Raw genomic sequence first — 17,105 nt, forward strand, 5'->3', positions numbered from 1 at the left:
TTAAAGGCAATAAGTACCTCTTCCTCTGGTATCATTGCCCACGTGGAGAATCTCTTCGTTTGGCCAGCCGGCAATAGTTCATTTTCGAATGTGTGATATACCAGGGTACCCCCCTTATCCTTTTCTGACTAACTCGTACGGGTCTAGGGCATAAGTGCTATGGGCCATTTTAGAGGCAATACCAACCTCTACCTCTGGTATAATGGCCGATGTGGAGAATCTCTTAGTTTGGCCAGCCGGCAATAGTTCAGTTCGAATTCGTTGTATCCGGGTTACCATATCCCCCCTTTGAACCCTCTACTGACAAACTCGTACGGGTCTAGGGTACAAGTGCTATAGGCCATTTTAAAGGCAATAAGTACCTCTTTCTCTGGTATCATTGCCCACGTGGAGAATCTCTTCGTTTGGCCAGCCGGCAAAGTTCATTTTGGAATTTGTGATATACCAGGGTACCCCCCTTATCCTTTTCTGACTAATTCGTGCGGGTCTAGGGCATAAGTGCTCTGAGCCATTTTATAGACAATACCAACCTCTACCTCTGGTATGATGGTCGATGTGGAGAATCTCTTAGTTTGGCCAGCCGGCAATAGTTCAGTTCGAATTCGTTGTAAACCGGAATACCATATCCCCCCTTTTAGCCTTCTACTGACAAACTCGTACGGGTCTAGGGTACAAGTGCTATGAGCCATTTTAAAGGTAATAAGTACCTCTTCCTCTGGTATCATTGCCCACATGGAGAATCTCTTTATTTGGCTAGCCGCAATAGTTCATTTTAGAATTTGTGATATACCAGAGTACCCCCCTTATCCTTTTCTGACTAACTCGTACGGGTCTAGGGCATAAGTGCTATGGGCCATTATAGAGGCAATACCAACCTCTACCTCTGGTATAATGGCCGATGTGGAGAATCTCTTAGTTTGGCCAGCCGGCAATAGTTCAGTTCGAATTCGTTGTATCCGGGATACCATATCCTCCCTTTGAACCCTCTACTGACAAACTCGTACGGGTCTAGGGTATAAGTGCTATGGGCCATTTTAAAGGCAATAAGTACCTCTTCCTCTGGTATCATTGCCCACGTAGAGAATCTCTTCGTTTGGCCAGCCGGCAAGAGTTCATTTTCGAATTTGTGATATACCAGGGTACCCCCCTTATCCTTTTCTGACTAACTCGTACGGGTCTAGGGCATAAGTGCTATGGGCCATTTTAGAGGCAATACCAACCTCTACCTCTGGTATAATGGCCGATGTGGAGAATCTCTTAGTTTGGCCAGCCGGCAATAGTTCAGTTCGAATTCGTTGTATCCGGGATACCATATCCCCCCCTTTGAACCCTCTACTGACAAACTCGTACGGGTCTAGGGTATAAGTGCTATGGGCCATTTTAAAGGCAATAAGTACCTCTTCCTTTGGTATCATTGCCCACGTGGAAAATCTCTTCGTTTGGCCAGCCGGCAATAGTTCATTTTCGAATTTGTGATATACCAGGGTACCCCCCTTATCCTTTTCTGACTAACTCGTACGGGTCTTGGGCATAAGTGCTATGAGCCATTTTAGAGGCAATACCAACCTCTACCTCTGGTATAATGGCCGATGTGGAAAATCTCTTAGTTTGGCCAGCCGGCAATAGTTCAGTTCGAATTCGTTGTATCCGGGATACCATATCCCCCCTTTGAACCCTCTACTGACAAACTCGTACGGGTCTAGGGTATAAGTCATATGGGCCATTTTAAAGGCAATAAGTACCTCTTCCTCTGGTATCATTGCCCACGTGGAGAATCTCTTCGTTTGGCCAGCCGGCAATAGTTCATTTTCGAATTTGTGATATACCAGGGTACCCCCCTTATCCTTTTCTGACTAACTCGTACGGGTCTAGGGCATAAGTGCTCTGGGCCATTTAAGAGGCAATACCAACCTCTACCTCTGGTATAATGGCCGATGTGGAGAATCTCTTAGTTTGGCCAGCCGGCAATAGTTCATTTTCGAATTCGTTGTATCCGGGATACCATATCCCCCCTTTGAACCCTCTACTGACAAACTCGTACGGGTCTAGGGTATAAGTCATATGGGCCATTTTAAAGGCAATAAGTACCTCTTCCTCTGGTATCATTGCCCACGTGGAGAATCTCTTCGATTGGCCAGCCGGCAATAGTTCATTTTCGAATTTGTGATATACCAGGGTACCCCCCTTATCCTTTTCTGACTAACTCGTACGGGTCTAGGGCATAAGTGCTATGGGCCATTTAAGAGGCAATACCAACCTCTACCTCTGGTATAATGGCCGATGTGGAGAATCTCTTAGTTTGGCCAGCCGGCAATAGTTCATTTTCGAATTCGTTGTATCCGGGATACCATATCCCCCCTTTGAACCCTCTACTGACAAACTCGTACGGGTCTAGGGTACAAGTGCTATGGGCCATTTTGAAGGCAATAAGTACCTCTTCCTCTGGTATCATTGCCCACGTGGAGAATCTCTTCGTTTGGCCAGCCGGCAATAGTTCATTTTCGAATTTGTGATAAACCAGGGTACCCCCTTATCCTTTCCTGACTAACTCGTACGGGTCTAGGGCATACGTGCTATGAGCCATTTTATAGGCAATACCAACCTCTACCTCTGGTAGGATGGTTGATGTGGAGAATCTCTTAGTTTGGCCAGCCGGCAATAGTTCAGTTCGAATTCGTTGTAAACCGGAATACCATATCCCCCCTTTTAACCCTGTACTGACAAACTCGTACGGGTCTAGGGTACAAGTGCTCAGAGCCATTTTAAAGGCAATAAGTACCTCTTCCTGTGGTATCATTGCCCACGTGGAGAATCTCTTCGTTTGGTCAGCCGGCAATAGTTCATTTTCGAATTTGTGATATACCAGGGAACCCCCCTAATCCTTTCAAGACTAACTCGTACGGGACTAGGGCATAAGTGCTATGGGCCACTTTATAGGCCATACCAACCTCTACCTCTGGTATGATGGTCGATGTGGAGAATCTCTTAGTTTGGCCAGCCGGCAATAGTTTAGTTCGAATTCGTTGTAAACCGGAATACCATATCCCCCCTTTTAACCTTCCACTGACAAACTCGTACGGGTCTAGGGTACAAGTGCTATGGGCCATTTTAAAGGCAATAAGTACCTCTTCCTCTGGTATCATTGCCCACGTAGAGAATCTCTTCGTTTGGCCAGCCGGCAAGAGTTCATTTTCGAATTTGTGATATACCAGGGTACCCCCCTTATCCTTTTCTGACTAACTCGTACGGGTCTAGGGCATAAGTGCTATGGGCCATTTTAGAGGCAATACCAACCTCTACCTCTGGTATAATGGCCGATGTGGAGAATCTCTTAGTTTGGCCAGCCGGCAATAGTTCAGTTCGAATTCGTTGTATCCGGGATACCATATCCCCCCCTTTGAACCCTCTACTGACAAACTCGTACGGGTCTAGGGTACAAGTGCTATAGGCCATTTTAAAGGCAATAAGTACCTCTTTCTCTGGTATCATTGCCCACGTGGAGAATCTCTTCGTTTGGCCAGCCGGCAAAAGTTCATTTTGGAATTTGTGATATACCAGGGTACCCCCCTTATCCTTTTCTGACTAATTCGTACGGGTCTAGGGCATAAGTGCTCTGAGCCATTTTACAGACAATACCAACCTCTACCTCTGGTATGATGGTCGATGTGGAGAATCTCTTAATTTGGCCAGCCGGCAATAGTTCAGTTCGAATTCGTTGTAAACCGGAATACCATATCCCCCCTTTTAGCCTTCTACTGACAAACTCGTACGGGTCTAGGGTACAAGTGCTATGAGCCATTTTAAAGGTAATAAGTACCTCTTCCTCTGGTATCATTGCCCACGTGGAGAATATCTTCGTTTGACCAGCCGGCAATAGTTCATTTTCGAATTTGTGATATACCAGGGTACCCCCCTTATCCTTTCCTGACTAACTCGTACGGGTCTAGGGCATAAGTGCTATGAGCCATTTTATAGGCAATACCAACCTCTACCTCTGGTATGATGGTTGATGTGGAGAATCTCTTAGTTTGGCCAGCCGGCAATAGTTCAGTTCGAATTCGTTGTAAACCGGAATACCATATCCCCCCTTTTAACCTTCTACTGACAAACTCGTACGGGTCTAGGGTTAAAGTGCTATGGGCCATTTTGAAGGCAATAAGTACCTCTTCCTCTGGTATCATTGCCCACGTGGAGAATCTCTTTATTTGGCCAGCCGCAATAGTTCATTTTAGAATTTGTGATATACCAGAGTACCCCCTTATCCTTTCCAGACTAACTCGTACGGGTCTAGGGCATAAGTGCTCTGGGCCATTTTATAGGCAATACCAACCTCTACCTCTGGTATGATGGTCGATGTGGAGAATCTCTTAGTTTGGCCAGCCGGCAATAGTTCAGTTCGAATTCGTTGTAAACCGGAATACCATATCCCCCCTTTTAACCCTCTACTGACAAACTCGTACGGGTCTAGGGTACAAGTGCTAAGAGCCATTTTAAAGGCAATAAGTACCTCTTCCTCTGGTATTATTGCCCACGTGGAGAATCTCTTCGTTTTGCCAGCCGGCAATAGTTCATTTTCGAATTTGTGATATACCAGGGTAACCCCCCCCCCCCCTTATCCTTTCCTGACTAACTCGTACGGGTTTAGGGCATAAGTGCTATGGGCCATTTTAAAGGCAATGATATAAATTGTTAATGTTAAGATTAATGACTGAGATTGGTCTCCGTAATTTTGAAGAATTATATGTCATTGAAATAGTACTTGACAGTTTTTATTTTTCTGTTGTTTTTATTTCTGCAATTAACTATGTTTCTATTTTTTCTGATCTGTTTAAATAGAAAATACTGTCTGTATTGTATGTTTTAGTTTCATGATTGGACAACGAACAACGAACAAATTATGGAATGCCCATATGACCATCAATTCTCTGTAATTCCTAAATTTCTATACTAGTATTCAATCATTTTTTTTATTTATTGTAGCTTACATTAATTCAACAATCACAAAATTTTAATAAGAACTGTTTTTTACTTTATTTGTTTGTTGTAATGTCCCATTAAATTTCTATATTTAATTATATTTATTTCAACTTGTTATTGCTTCAGTTTACATTATTTCTCTTATCACAGAATGTTAAAAGACCATTACTTTGTTTTATATTGATGGAAGCATTTGCATTGTTTTTATTACATTTACAATGTTATTTAAAGACGCAGACCTAGAAGTCCTTGAAGAAGACCAACAGTTAATTTAGTAAACGCGGACCTCGAAGAAGACACCCATTGACATGCCTGTTTGAAGTAATATCACATATAAATAGGAACGTTATTTAATCATAGTTATCGTTCATAGTTTCTAACAACACTTCTTCGAACGCAAGTCATCTCATGAATATTATTGCCGGCTCATGAATATTATTGAAGGCTGGCCTCATGAATATTAACGCCGGCTGCTATCGACGGCTAGATCCACACTAGTACTCAAGAGGCTATTGATCAAAATACTGGATTTTGTGTTTCGAGCACTTATTTTGTACTCGGAGTACTGAGTAAAGTTTTATGACCGAGAGCCCTGGTGTGTGCTTTCTGTAAAACGCTCTCTGAGTATGCTTTAACGTTCCGGACGGCAAGACTGACAAAGTCTATTATAACATACATCGTTTACATTGTTTATAAAAACTGCAGTGCGAGATGTAGTTGACAATATAAGTCGGTGAATAGAGTCGGTAATAAATGAACAAGATTTGTTTTCAAATTTATAAAATTAATTGTTTTAATTTGTATTTGTGATAAAATACAAATAAATTATGAACTAGAAATATACAGTAGTGATAATTAGAAGTTCTTTCAATTTATGTCACATCATTTAACATAATAATTGCAAATGTTTTTAATGAAGGGCTATCTCTTTCTGTTCTCAATCAGATCCAGAAGATCTTATAATCATATAAAAGAAAAAAAGGAAATGGGGTATCCATTCTTGACACTATACTGTCAGAACATGCACAGTTAAAAAAACATGCACATGAAAAGCAAAGGAACAGAACTTTTATTGCTTTTTATAAAATTGAGAATGGAAATGGAGAATGTGTCAAAGAGACAACAACTCGACCAAAGAGCAGATAACAGCCAAGGGCAACTAATGGGTATTCAATGCAGCGTGAAAATCTCTCATCCGGGGGCTTGCTTCAGCTGAATAATAATATGTTTTTGTAAAAAAAAACTCCGTCGACTCTTCCATCAAAATAAAGCAAAACCGGTTTGAAATTCAAATGAAAAAACAAAGACTTTGAAATTCAATTAAAAATTAAATAAAAACACAAAGCCTTTCTGTCGTCTATCAGGGTATGTTTCTAAGAGCATACTATTATTAATTCAAGGAACGAGACCATATACTAGTATTAATATTTTGGTTATTTGTGTTGTTATATCTGTTTTTGGCTGCTGGGTCCCAAAAAATCTGTAAAAATATTTGAATTAGTTTGGTCTTTAAGACGCCTAAATTATGGCTTAGAAATGAAAAATCTATCAACTAAGACTGCACACAATTGCGGTCACTTCTATTTTAGACAAAAACCGTCTAAAATTAGCACAAATTGTGAAATTGTGAAGATTGCTGTAATTTTGCTTGAATTAATGATGTTATAATTACCTGATTAAAGTGCAGTGTAAAGTTAAAAACAGCCCATATTTATATAATAAAAGTATTTGTCTTTTAAAAGAAAACCACCTAAACGTTTAGATTTTGAACAAAATTTTTGAGTTCTATATTTTGAGGCCAAAAAGGTATATTATCGGTCCTACTCCTTTTGACCTTTTCATTTGAGCCTCTTGAAATCGTCAAAGAATGAACTGAATAATGATTAAGCCTTGGGACTTTGATATCTATATACATGTATAGATTATATATCTTAAAAAACCACAGAAACTACTTAAAAAGAAAGAAAATTCTACGACGCATACAATTTAAAAACCTTCAATAAAGTTCAACCCCTCTTAAACAGTCACGTATGCCTACGATGGTGATTTATCAACTGATGCATAACTGTGGAAATGATAACCTACGATGTTTATGACATAAAGGTGTAATTAAAGGAGTACACACAAAAAAGTAGTCATTGATATGTACAGGAGTCTACCATGTTTAACTAAAATGAAAACTCTTTAGGTATGTATTAATTTTATTCATTATATATATATCACTCATTTGTTTGTTCTATAGTAAGACAACAACCATTTTCTTATCTGGAGGGGGGGGGGGGGCTGGGATTTTTTTGAAAAAAATATTTTGATGGCCTACCTGAACGAAAAAAAAAAATTATGTTTTGCACTGTAGCTGAAAAAAAAAATGCTGTCACCTGCTTGAAAAAAAAACATTTGCACTGCTGAATTTGAGAAAAGTGAAAATAACAACAGTTGAGACAGTGGAACAGCAGATTATAAACATCTGTCCAGTCTACAGATTAAGGTAAGATTTATATTTATACCTTATTACTTTTTGTATTTTCCTGTAATAGTGTTTAATCCAGAAATATTTAAAAGCATTCCAAATCTCCCGCATGTATGCTACTACATTAAGACATACTTAAAACTGCAACTATTATAAACATGATATGGTCATTTTATAACAGGGATAAATATGATATCATATTAAAACAGTCTTTTAAAGTAGCCCTGATTGTGTATGACACAGACTTGTATACCGGTAGTATTTTCCTTTGTATCATTCTGTATCATTCTTTATACCTTTTTTTTTCAATGGATTGTCAATTATCATAGTTGGAAACAGTGGATGTTTGTAATTTGGAGCTACTCACTCTTTATCATTACATATGGCAATGGTGGCCAATTTCAATCGCAGTATTAAATTAAAATTCAAGGACTGTGGTACCTGTATGACGGACTCAGAGAATATCATAATGTAAAAAGTGGGCTAAAAAAAACAACAGAGACAACAGCCAATGCCAGGATACAGACAGAGCCATGCATTTTACATTTTACGTCAATTAAAAAATTAAAATGAATTTTATGTAAATTTTATGGTTTTGAGAAAAAAAATGTATTTCTGTTCCACATTATAGGAAAAAAAATTTTGCTTTCCTTCTCATTAAAAAAAATAAAATTATCGGAGGAAGGTTCTGAAAAAAAATTTATGAACATGATAAAAATCCAATCCCCCCCCCCCCCCCCCCCCGATAAGAAAATGGTTGTTGCCTAAGTTCTAACATTATAGGTACCAGGTTTTTTTTCTACAACGGATGTGCATTTCGACGATAAATGTATCTTCAGTGATACTCGAGGTCAAAAATGTTTTGAAAATTCAAGTTAAAAGAGAAGACTTTATTAACCAAAAAGTAAAATCGTATAGCCAAAGTTGGGCCAGGAATTGGAGCTTTGCGTGATAATTATGTTCCTATTTATTCTGCACGACACTATATACAATGCAGTTATAATGCGAAAAAAGTTAAAACAACACGTTGTGAACTGAATGTGGACGGGGCTTTTTTTCTGGATTTACCTTCACCAAGGTCGTTTGATACGGTGCTTTTTGTCCGCAATTCGCTTTTTGTCCGTTTTTGCTTTTTGTCCGATAATTTTGCTTTTTGTCCGACACTTTTGCTTTTTGTCCGTTGCTTTTTGTTCGTTTTGCTTTTTGTCCGATTATTTTGCTTTTTGTCCGACACTTTTGCTTTTTGTCCGTTGCTTTTTGTCCGTTTTGCTTTTTGTCCGATTATTTTGCTTTCTGTCCGACACTTTTGCTTTTTTGGCCAGTGAATCTAATGGCGAATGGTCACTATGTCTAATGGTCACCATGTCGCTAATGGCAAATGGTCACTATGTCCAATGGCAAATGGCCCGTGAATCTGACGGCAAATGGTCACCATGTCGAATGGCGAATTGCCAGTGAATCAAATGGCAAATTGTCACTATGTCTAATGGCAATTGGTCACCAAGTCTTGTGGCAAATGGTCAGTGGACCTAATGGCAAATGGTCAGTGGATCTAATGGCGAATGGTCACTATGTCTAATGGCAAATGGTCACTATGTCCAATGGCAAATGGCCCATGAATCTGATGGCAAATGGTCACCATGTCTAATGGCGAATTGCCAGTGAATCTAATGGCAAATGGTCACTATGTCTAATGGCAAATGGCCAGTGAATCTAATTGCAAATGGTCACCATGGCAAATGGTCAGTGAATCTAATGGCAAATAGTTACCATGTCTAATGGCAATTGGTCAGTAAATCAAATGGCAAATTATCACTATGTTGGATGGCAAATTGTCAGTGAATCTAATGGCAAATGGCCACTATGTCTAATGGCAAATGATCAGTGGACCTAATGGCAAATGGTCACTATGTCTAATGGCAATTGGTCACCAAGTCTTGTGGCAAATGATCAGTGGACCTAATGGCAAATGGTCACTATGTCTAATGGCAATTGGTCACCAAGTCTTGTGGCAAATGGTCAGTGAACCCTAATGGCAAATGGTCAGTGGATCTAATGGCGAATGGTCACTATGTCTAATGGCAAATGGTCACTATGTCCAATGACAAATGGCCCGTGAATCTGATGGCAAATGGTCACCATGTCTAATGGCGAATTGCCAGTGAATCTAATGGCAAATGGTTACCATAATAAAATGACCATGTCTACTTAGATTCACTGGTCATTTGCAATTGGACTTTGTGACCATTTTCCATTAGATCCACTGACCATTTGCCATTAGACATGGTGACCATTTGCCATCAGATTCACGGGCCATTTGTCATTAGACTAAGTGACCACTTGCCACAAGACTTCGTGACCAATTGCCATTAGACTTCGTCAAGTCTGTAGGGCGGAAAAAAGTAGAAGTTATTGTTATTTGTTTTCTTCACTGAAATGCAATACTTTTAATACTAATCCGTAAATGGGATAAAATGTTCGGTATATTTTTTATTAATAGAGTATGCACCATCAAAAAAAGATGAATGTAGTCTGTACTCGGATTAGTTTTTTGTACTCTAAAAACAGCAATTTTTGTCCATTTATCATAATGAACCTAAAACTCGCAAAAATCATTTAATAAATATAAAAACGAAAGCAATGCGTAATCTCTAGTGTTGTCAACGGTTAACCGGTTAACCGGTTAATCGGTCGAACGACCGAATACCGAATACCAAAAACGCTAACCGGTTTACCGGACTTTTTACAATTTCGATAGATCCTGTTGAAAATCAAATCATTTAAAAATAGTTATGTTTTATTTAACAATTGTCGTCGTGGTAATTAGTTTGACAGATCAATTGTCCAGTATATTGATTGCTATTGATAATCCTAAAAACATAAAATTAATTAGAGTTCGGGGCAGGATCTCGAAGAAACATAATTAGTAAACATGTTTTTTTAACAGTAGCTTAAAATCAGTAATGAGATTTAATTTTACTAATTACTTCATTATTTCGTTTTCGATCTAATATTGCGTAAACTGATTCAGAATTTAAAGTAAGACTAACCCTTGCACTACGGAGGTTGCACATTTAAATTTGAAGTAAGACTAACCCTTGCACTACGGAGGTTGCACATTTAAATGTGCAACCTCCGTAGTGCAAGGGTTAGTCTTACTTTAAATTCAAAAATTGTGAAATGCAAACCAATGTGAATGTACTCAATGTTTACGTGAAAGTACGAGTAACATGCTTAAAGAAAAAAGCAAACACAGTGAAGAAACAGGTCGTACAGCATGTACAATGACCTATAGTTGTTAATTTCTGTGTCATTTTGGTCTCTTGTGAAGAATTGTCTCATTGGCAATCATACCACATCTTTTTTTTTATAATTAATCATTTCAGATTGAAACACACCCCATAATTTTCGGAGACAACAAGAGAAAAGGAAAGAATAATCGGTTTCAATTCTACGAGATTAAGATTTTTTTTTTTGATTTTTTAATCTGAAGTTGGTACAAACGCTATAGTTGATACGGTGTATTTGATTATTAAAAGTCAAACTTCGTCAGGAATCCTCACAGACAAGCCTTATAATGCTAAAGGAAAAACTTCAATTCTAAAAGCGTTTTTATGACTTTGATGAAAGGTTGTCAAATTGACACTCATACCACATCTTATATCTATGTGACTGTAGGGTTCTATTGATAATGCTTTAAAATTCCAACTTAAATTACCGGTTAACCGGTTAATCGGTCGAACGATTATCCGAGTAACCGGTTAGGCAAAAGTGTACGATTTGACAACACTAGTAATCTCGTAATTCTCTTAACTGCTACTTAACATCCTTGTTAAAATCCGGTTGTGGAAAATTAAAGGAAGTGGTTTTAATACTCTACCCTCCTACGTATGATCTTGTAAACGTGCCATACACGTTGACCTATCCACGTTTACATCTCTCAGTATATAACATGTATTATGCAATGTAAATTAGTATCAATCATTCATTGAAGATGGAAAATTATAACCAACATATGATTGACCAACTGGTAAAAGTTATTCCACAAGATGTATTACAGAAGTTACAACAGATGTCAGCACAGGACTTTACATTCCAGGCTTACATTCAGTTAAACAACAAAATCCAACCGAAAAACAACTTGATCAAAAACCTACATGAAAAGATGACAGAGTTACAGATAAAGATGATGTATCAAATTTTGAGTGCCGAACATGAGCCATGAGGTATGCAAGAAAAGATCATTTCATTCGACACCAACAGAATCATACAAATATAAACTAGGAATGTGAACATAATGGTTTAACAACGAAAAGGAAATGTGTTTTATCTAAACATATGTATATGCAGGGAAGACATGATGTAAAGAAAAGAGCCCAGAAGGAAGACGATTTACAACAACAACCCAGTAAACGTCAGAGGACAGATGGTATTGACCAACCTTCCGAGGAACGACTACGAGAGAAAAGATACATAACAACAGCAGTTCTGAACGATGGTGTGGATAACATCCGTTTACAACCCAGCAACAATGAAGAGAGATATGACTTGATGCTATTTTTCAAAGAAAATCAAGTGGATTTTGTGCAAATATAGAGGACAAGCTACTAAAAGCAATATTAAGTTTTATTTGAGTGTACAAGTTTAAATTATTAATATAGAGGACAAGCTACTAAAAAGCAATATAAAGTTTTATTTGAGTATACAAGTTTAAATTATTAATAATTCACCAGATGGAAAATACGACGATACTGGTCCACATTTCAATAGTAAAGTGAGTACCTTTTTACAATCTTGCTTGTGAAATACCTCACGAGTTAAATAAAGGATTTCAAAAAAAAAGTATTCATGTCTTTCGAATGGGTTCTCAGAAGCTTTCAGACATACCTTTAGACAAGATAAAATCAACAAACATTTTGGTCATTGCAGTTCCCCTGTCAATTGCCTTCAAACGGAATTCCTAGACTAATTTTGGTGCTATAAGGCCACTTGCTATATTGACCAACCCACGAGGATGTTGTTAAATATATAATGGGTTCACTATTGACTCCTGCAAATGACTGATTAAGTTGTTGACATGATGTTCATCCCGATTGATAGTTGCAGGTCTACTTTCATCATGTGTGTTTTTATCAACAGTAACCAAGCTTCATCTCTTTTGCATTGCTGCACTGAACTGGCCTACTGTGTGTCTGATTTTTGGCGTTAATTAGACAACTGACCAGAGCAGACGCGTCCTCTGTCACTGGAAGGGAACGTACTTGGCTACGTATGATCTTCATATTATTCAATATGCTTCATTGCAATTGGTAGGAGACAAAGACTGAACCTGAAACACCGCCATAGCCATTACATGGAACGTATCTTTACCATCTGGAGACAGTTTCACAAAAAATACTTAAGACTAAGATTGATCGTAAGTCATGAACAATTCAGTATACTTTCGATCAATCTTAATCGTAAGTTTTTTTGTGAAATCGACTCCTGTTGTTTCCGTATGAATTTAAACATTGCCTGCTCTGCCTTGAATGAGGCTAACTTCCCCAGGACACGAGATAATACATTGAGGAACATATGTTCCATCTTGTCAATATCATGAGCTGCTACGCTAGTAAGAAATCATCTCAGCTCGTTGTTAGTAACATAGAGCTCATAACAATGAAAACTTTCAACCGAAACATGTAAAGCTAACAAATTGTTATTGTTGGCATTTGTTTATGTATAGACCAATGCATGTAGGTTCTAAATACTAAGTATTAAAGATTTGGACTCTTTGAAAGGCCACTAGTCTTATTACCACATGTTAAGATAGTCGGAAATATAAATTCGTTACATAGTGTGCTACTGACCTAATACAATCTACATGGGGTCATTCAATTCTATATGGGGATTCTAGCTTCGTTATCACTCCATATTGAATTAACTGACCCCATATATATCGTATTAAATCACAAGCACACTATGTAACTAAAAGTATGACGAGATCGCCAGTTTAATTATGTAAAATACCGACAGCTTTATGTAGTACGAGATCTTCATCACAATCAGGTGTTGACACATTGCTCAGATCATCAGTTCTGACATGTTTCATCATTTGGATCCTATCAATTGATGCTTCCTCGATCTTTTTATATATTCACGAATACGCCTTATATAAACTTCATTCTTTCGCTGAGTCAAAGTTCAAAGAGAAGTTGATTTTCCCTTTACAGCTTTAAAACTTAACCGCTCTTCTATAAATACTTGAATAACGATATAACGTTCGAGTTTCTGTCCTTTTAAGTGTCAGGGATGGGAGAGGGTAGTTTGACAGAACAATATATCCAGTTAGACTTTGTCCGGGAAAATCCTTGAGTCGTTCCCGTCAAGAGTTTTCTATCTATGGATCCCATTTATTTTTCATAATAATACTTCTTAAAATATCATTATAAAATGCTATATTTTTTATTGAATGCAAACAGTAAGGCAATATCAATCTTCGAAACAATTTTAGCGAAAGTATAGTTCAACTGTGCATGTGAATCATGCATATTTATGATAAATTGACATTATCATAAACAGGTAAAGAAGTGATTACAGCGAAAATGAATTCCGTAATTGCGTTGGAATATTCATGAGTGCGTAAAAATGCAAAAAATCAAGAATAATTCAGTAATAACAATATGTTTTGATTGCGTTATGAACTTGAAAGTACTAGATATGATTTTGATTTGAAAAAAAACCATCAAATCAGATACTCAAAAACATCTAAAAGATGTTGCAAAAAATGGGTCATGTTTTGAAGTAAGGATAAAACTGTTACAAAAATGTTGTTTTCCCTATAAAAAAAAACCACACACAATATTACTCGTCAGAATTATTTGGTTATACTTTAATATGTAAAACGCACATAATCAATCCATTGTATCAAAAGAAACGGAAGCTACTTGCTAATAATATATGTTGAAACACAGGTTGTAAATTTTCAGTTTGAAAATATTTCTTAACTCTGATATAATTTTTACAAAAATTGCCCCGCACGATATTTTTACGACCGGGCAAAAAAAGAGGTTCAGATATTCAACTATCGCTTGTAAAATAGTCAGCTGTGTGAAAGGTGGTTGCATTACAACGAAATGTTTTCTGAAAATGTAAGAAATAGTTATTTACGCAAAAATAAATAGATCAAAGAGGTAGGGACAATTTAGTCTGTATTTGTTTTGAACAAATATTGAAAAGTATATATCATACGATTAAAATATGGTTTGAAAAATTTACACGTATCCAGTGCTACGTATTAATGTGGAAGGCATCTGGATACACATTTGTAAATCACACATGTTTTTGTCAAATTTTACATCAATGGACGTTTCTAACTTTCCAAAAGAATTTTGGTTCGGTAAACAATGTCTTTCTCATACATTTTGGGTGAGATATAAATAGATTTCCCAAACCTGGCCAAAATAGAGCTCTATTTAGGCGTTTACTGTGGGAAAACTGATGACGCAAGAGCAATTGAAAAGTATCTACACTTCTAAAATAACGAGGCCCAATTTGTTAGCCGGTATAACTTTAAAACGACGAATCAAATAATTCAACTTTATATATAACTTATATAGGACAATGGTGTTGTTAAAAATTTTCACCATTCCAGGCCTTTTTGTTTTCTACATAATCAATATACCAATAATTAACAAGTTCCGGGTCGAATCCGATACCGATACCATTAGTATATGTCGCATGTAGTTTCCGTTACCTGTTGTCTTCTGTAAACCCTTTCTATCAGGAGAACCTGGAATTCTTCTAGCAGTTGTTTGAATTTATATTATTAAACTCTAGGACACTATTTAACAAGTCTGTTTTCTTCCACCTTTATCAGATGACAATACTAAAAATCAAGGCCAAAAATAAGGCATGGGTACCTTAATTCAGTCAGGGACCCGCGGGTGTGTTCTATAGTCTCTTATAAAAAAAATCATTATTTATCTTGATATATGCATTAGAAGCTTGTTTTTTAACTATTAACCTTTGCAGCATATTAATAAAAAAAAAAATGGAAAAAAATCATGTACTTACAAAATCTAAAGCTCTTTCAGGTCAACAATTTTCGGAGTGTTCCACATAATTTTTAGCATGTAACAATTTCCCAAAATATACCCATTTTACACATCTACGTTTTAGATTACGCCAATCCGCTCATTGTTACCGCGTGAACTTTCAATATAGTAATATTGTCTTTTCGTAAATACAAGATTTAAAGATGTGTCTGTGCAGATTAAGATAAAAAAAGAAAATATCTTTACAAAATAGGTAATCTGTGTAATTTTACTTCATTTGACAATATTGAGAATAAGTGATCTCGTTTTTTGTACATGTATTTCACAGTAGGTTTAGTCTCCGGTTGGGGTGGTTTTTATTTTCAGTCATTTTCTCTTTTTTTCGAGTGAGTATGATCAAAAATGTAAACAAACAGACTTCCTTTCTTGTAAAACGTTAAAAAAGATGTTAGAAATAAAGGCAACAGTAGTATACCGCTGTTCAAAACTCATAAATCCATGGACAAAAAACAAAATCGGGGTAACAAACTAAAAACTGATGGAAACGCATTAAATATGAGAGGAGAACAACGACACAAAATTAGAACCTTATATACATGAGCATGGAAGATAACATAGTATCTGTGATAAAAATATATTATCAACCCTCAATTATTTTATTTTATAAACGTTTAATTTAGTCTTGTATGCTTTATTCCAAAATATAGATTACAGCCATTTTTACTCACATACCAATGCAAATGTCAACGGAAATGCTTACACTGAATCTTTACATACTAAGATTACAGACACTTTACAAAAATATCTTGTTTTTTTCATAGAAAAAGACATTTTGCATGGTAAATTAATTTTTATATGTCCGTGTTTTTTCTAGTGCGTCCGTGTTTTATCGAGTGAAAAACAAAATTCCTATGGCTTAAACTTTAGATGATATATGTTTTCGGTTGGTTTGTTTTTTCACGATTAAGGGGTTTATAATCGTTGCTGATGGCGATTAATTCCAGAGTATCGTTTCGTAAGTGTCAAGTTAGGTATTTTAGATTTATGGAGTTTTGGAGGGTTTTTTTTAAAAGATGGTTCTATATACAAGGTCTAAAAGTTTACTCTTTTCTGAAGCGATTAGTAAGGCTTAGTACCAAAATTAGAAGTTTTCGTTTGTTTCCTGATGATCCATTACCAAACACAGCCGGTTCCATTACTAACGATTTTGAAGAGAGAGAAAGGATAAGCAATGATAAAAAAATCATACAAAAATAAATAAACCGTTTATAAATTAAACCAATGAACATAATGAATAAAGTATTCAAATCAACATTTTTGAATGTACAAATATGACGCAATATTAAATTATTTCAATTATACACGAACATATTTTTTTGTTATTTCCCTCCAGGAGATAGCAATAGACACCTTGTATATCAGTGAAATATGTCATCTCTAGAAATCGATCATACACTCGACAGTATATACATATATATATACATTGTTGTAAGGAAATGTGAATCATATACTAATATTAAATGCATGTATTTAGCTTTTGTATTAGGTCCTAGGTTTTTATAATTCTAATCATGATCTCCTTTATACAGTAAAATCAGAGTTAAGATTCGTAATTATAGTAT

At 36.6% G+C, this 17,105-nt stretch overlaps 2 protein-coding genes across 6 annotated transcripts in view; one reads left to right on the plus strand and one right to left on the minus strand.

Moving 5' to 3' along the window:
* The window catches only part of LOC139524653 (uncharacterized), a 50,296-nt gene that overhangs the window by 30,781 nt on the left and 2,410 nt on the right, over positions 1–17,105 (minus strand). The window contains exon 1 of one of the 3 annotated variants that reach the window (XM_071319617.1): positions 15,503–15,660. The exons of the other annotated variants lie outside the window; for them this stretch is intronic. The gene's annotated coding sequence lies outside the window, so the exon portion shown is untranslated. Of the gene's footprint in view, positions 1–15,502; positions 15,661–17,105 lie in introns of those variants that run through there. 3 annotated transcript variants of the gene reach the window in all.
* Positions 7,051–17,105, plus strand: part of LOC139524651 (multidrug and toxin extrusion protein 2-like) — a 49,647-nt gene continuing 39,592 nt past the window's right edge. For 2 of the 3 annotated variants that reach the window (XM_071319612.1, XM_071319615.1), the window contains exon 1: positions 7,051–7,165. The gene's annotated coding sequence lies outside the window, so the exon portion shown is untranslated. Of the gene's footprint in view, positions 7,166–7,354; positions 7,466–17,105 lie in introns of those variants that run through there. The other variant, XM_071319614.1, reaches the window with a different exon arrangement.

Source organism: Mytilus edulis, chromosome 5, assembly GCF_963676685.1.
Source record: "Mytilus edulis chromosome 5, xbMytEdul2.2, whole genome shotgun sequence".
Lineage (NCBI taxonomy): Eukaryota > Metazoa > Mollusca > Bivalvia > Mytilida > Mytilidae > Mytilus > Mytilus edulis.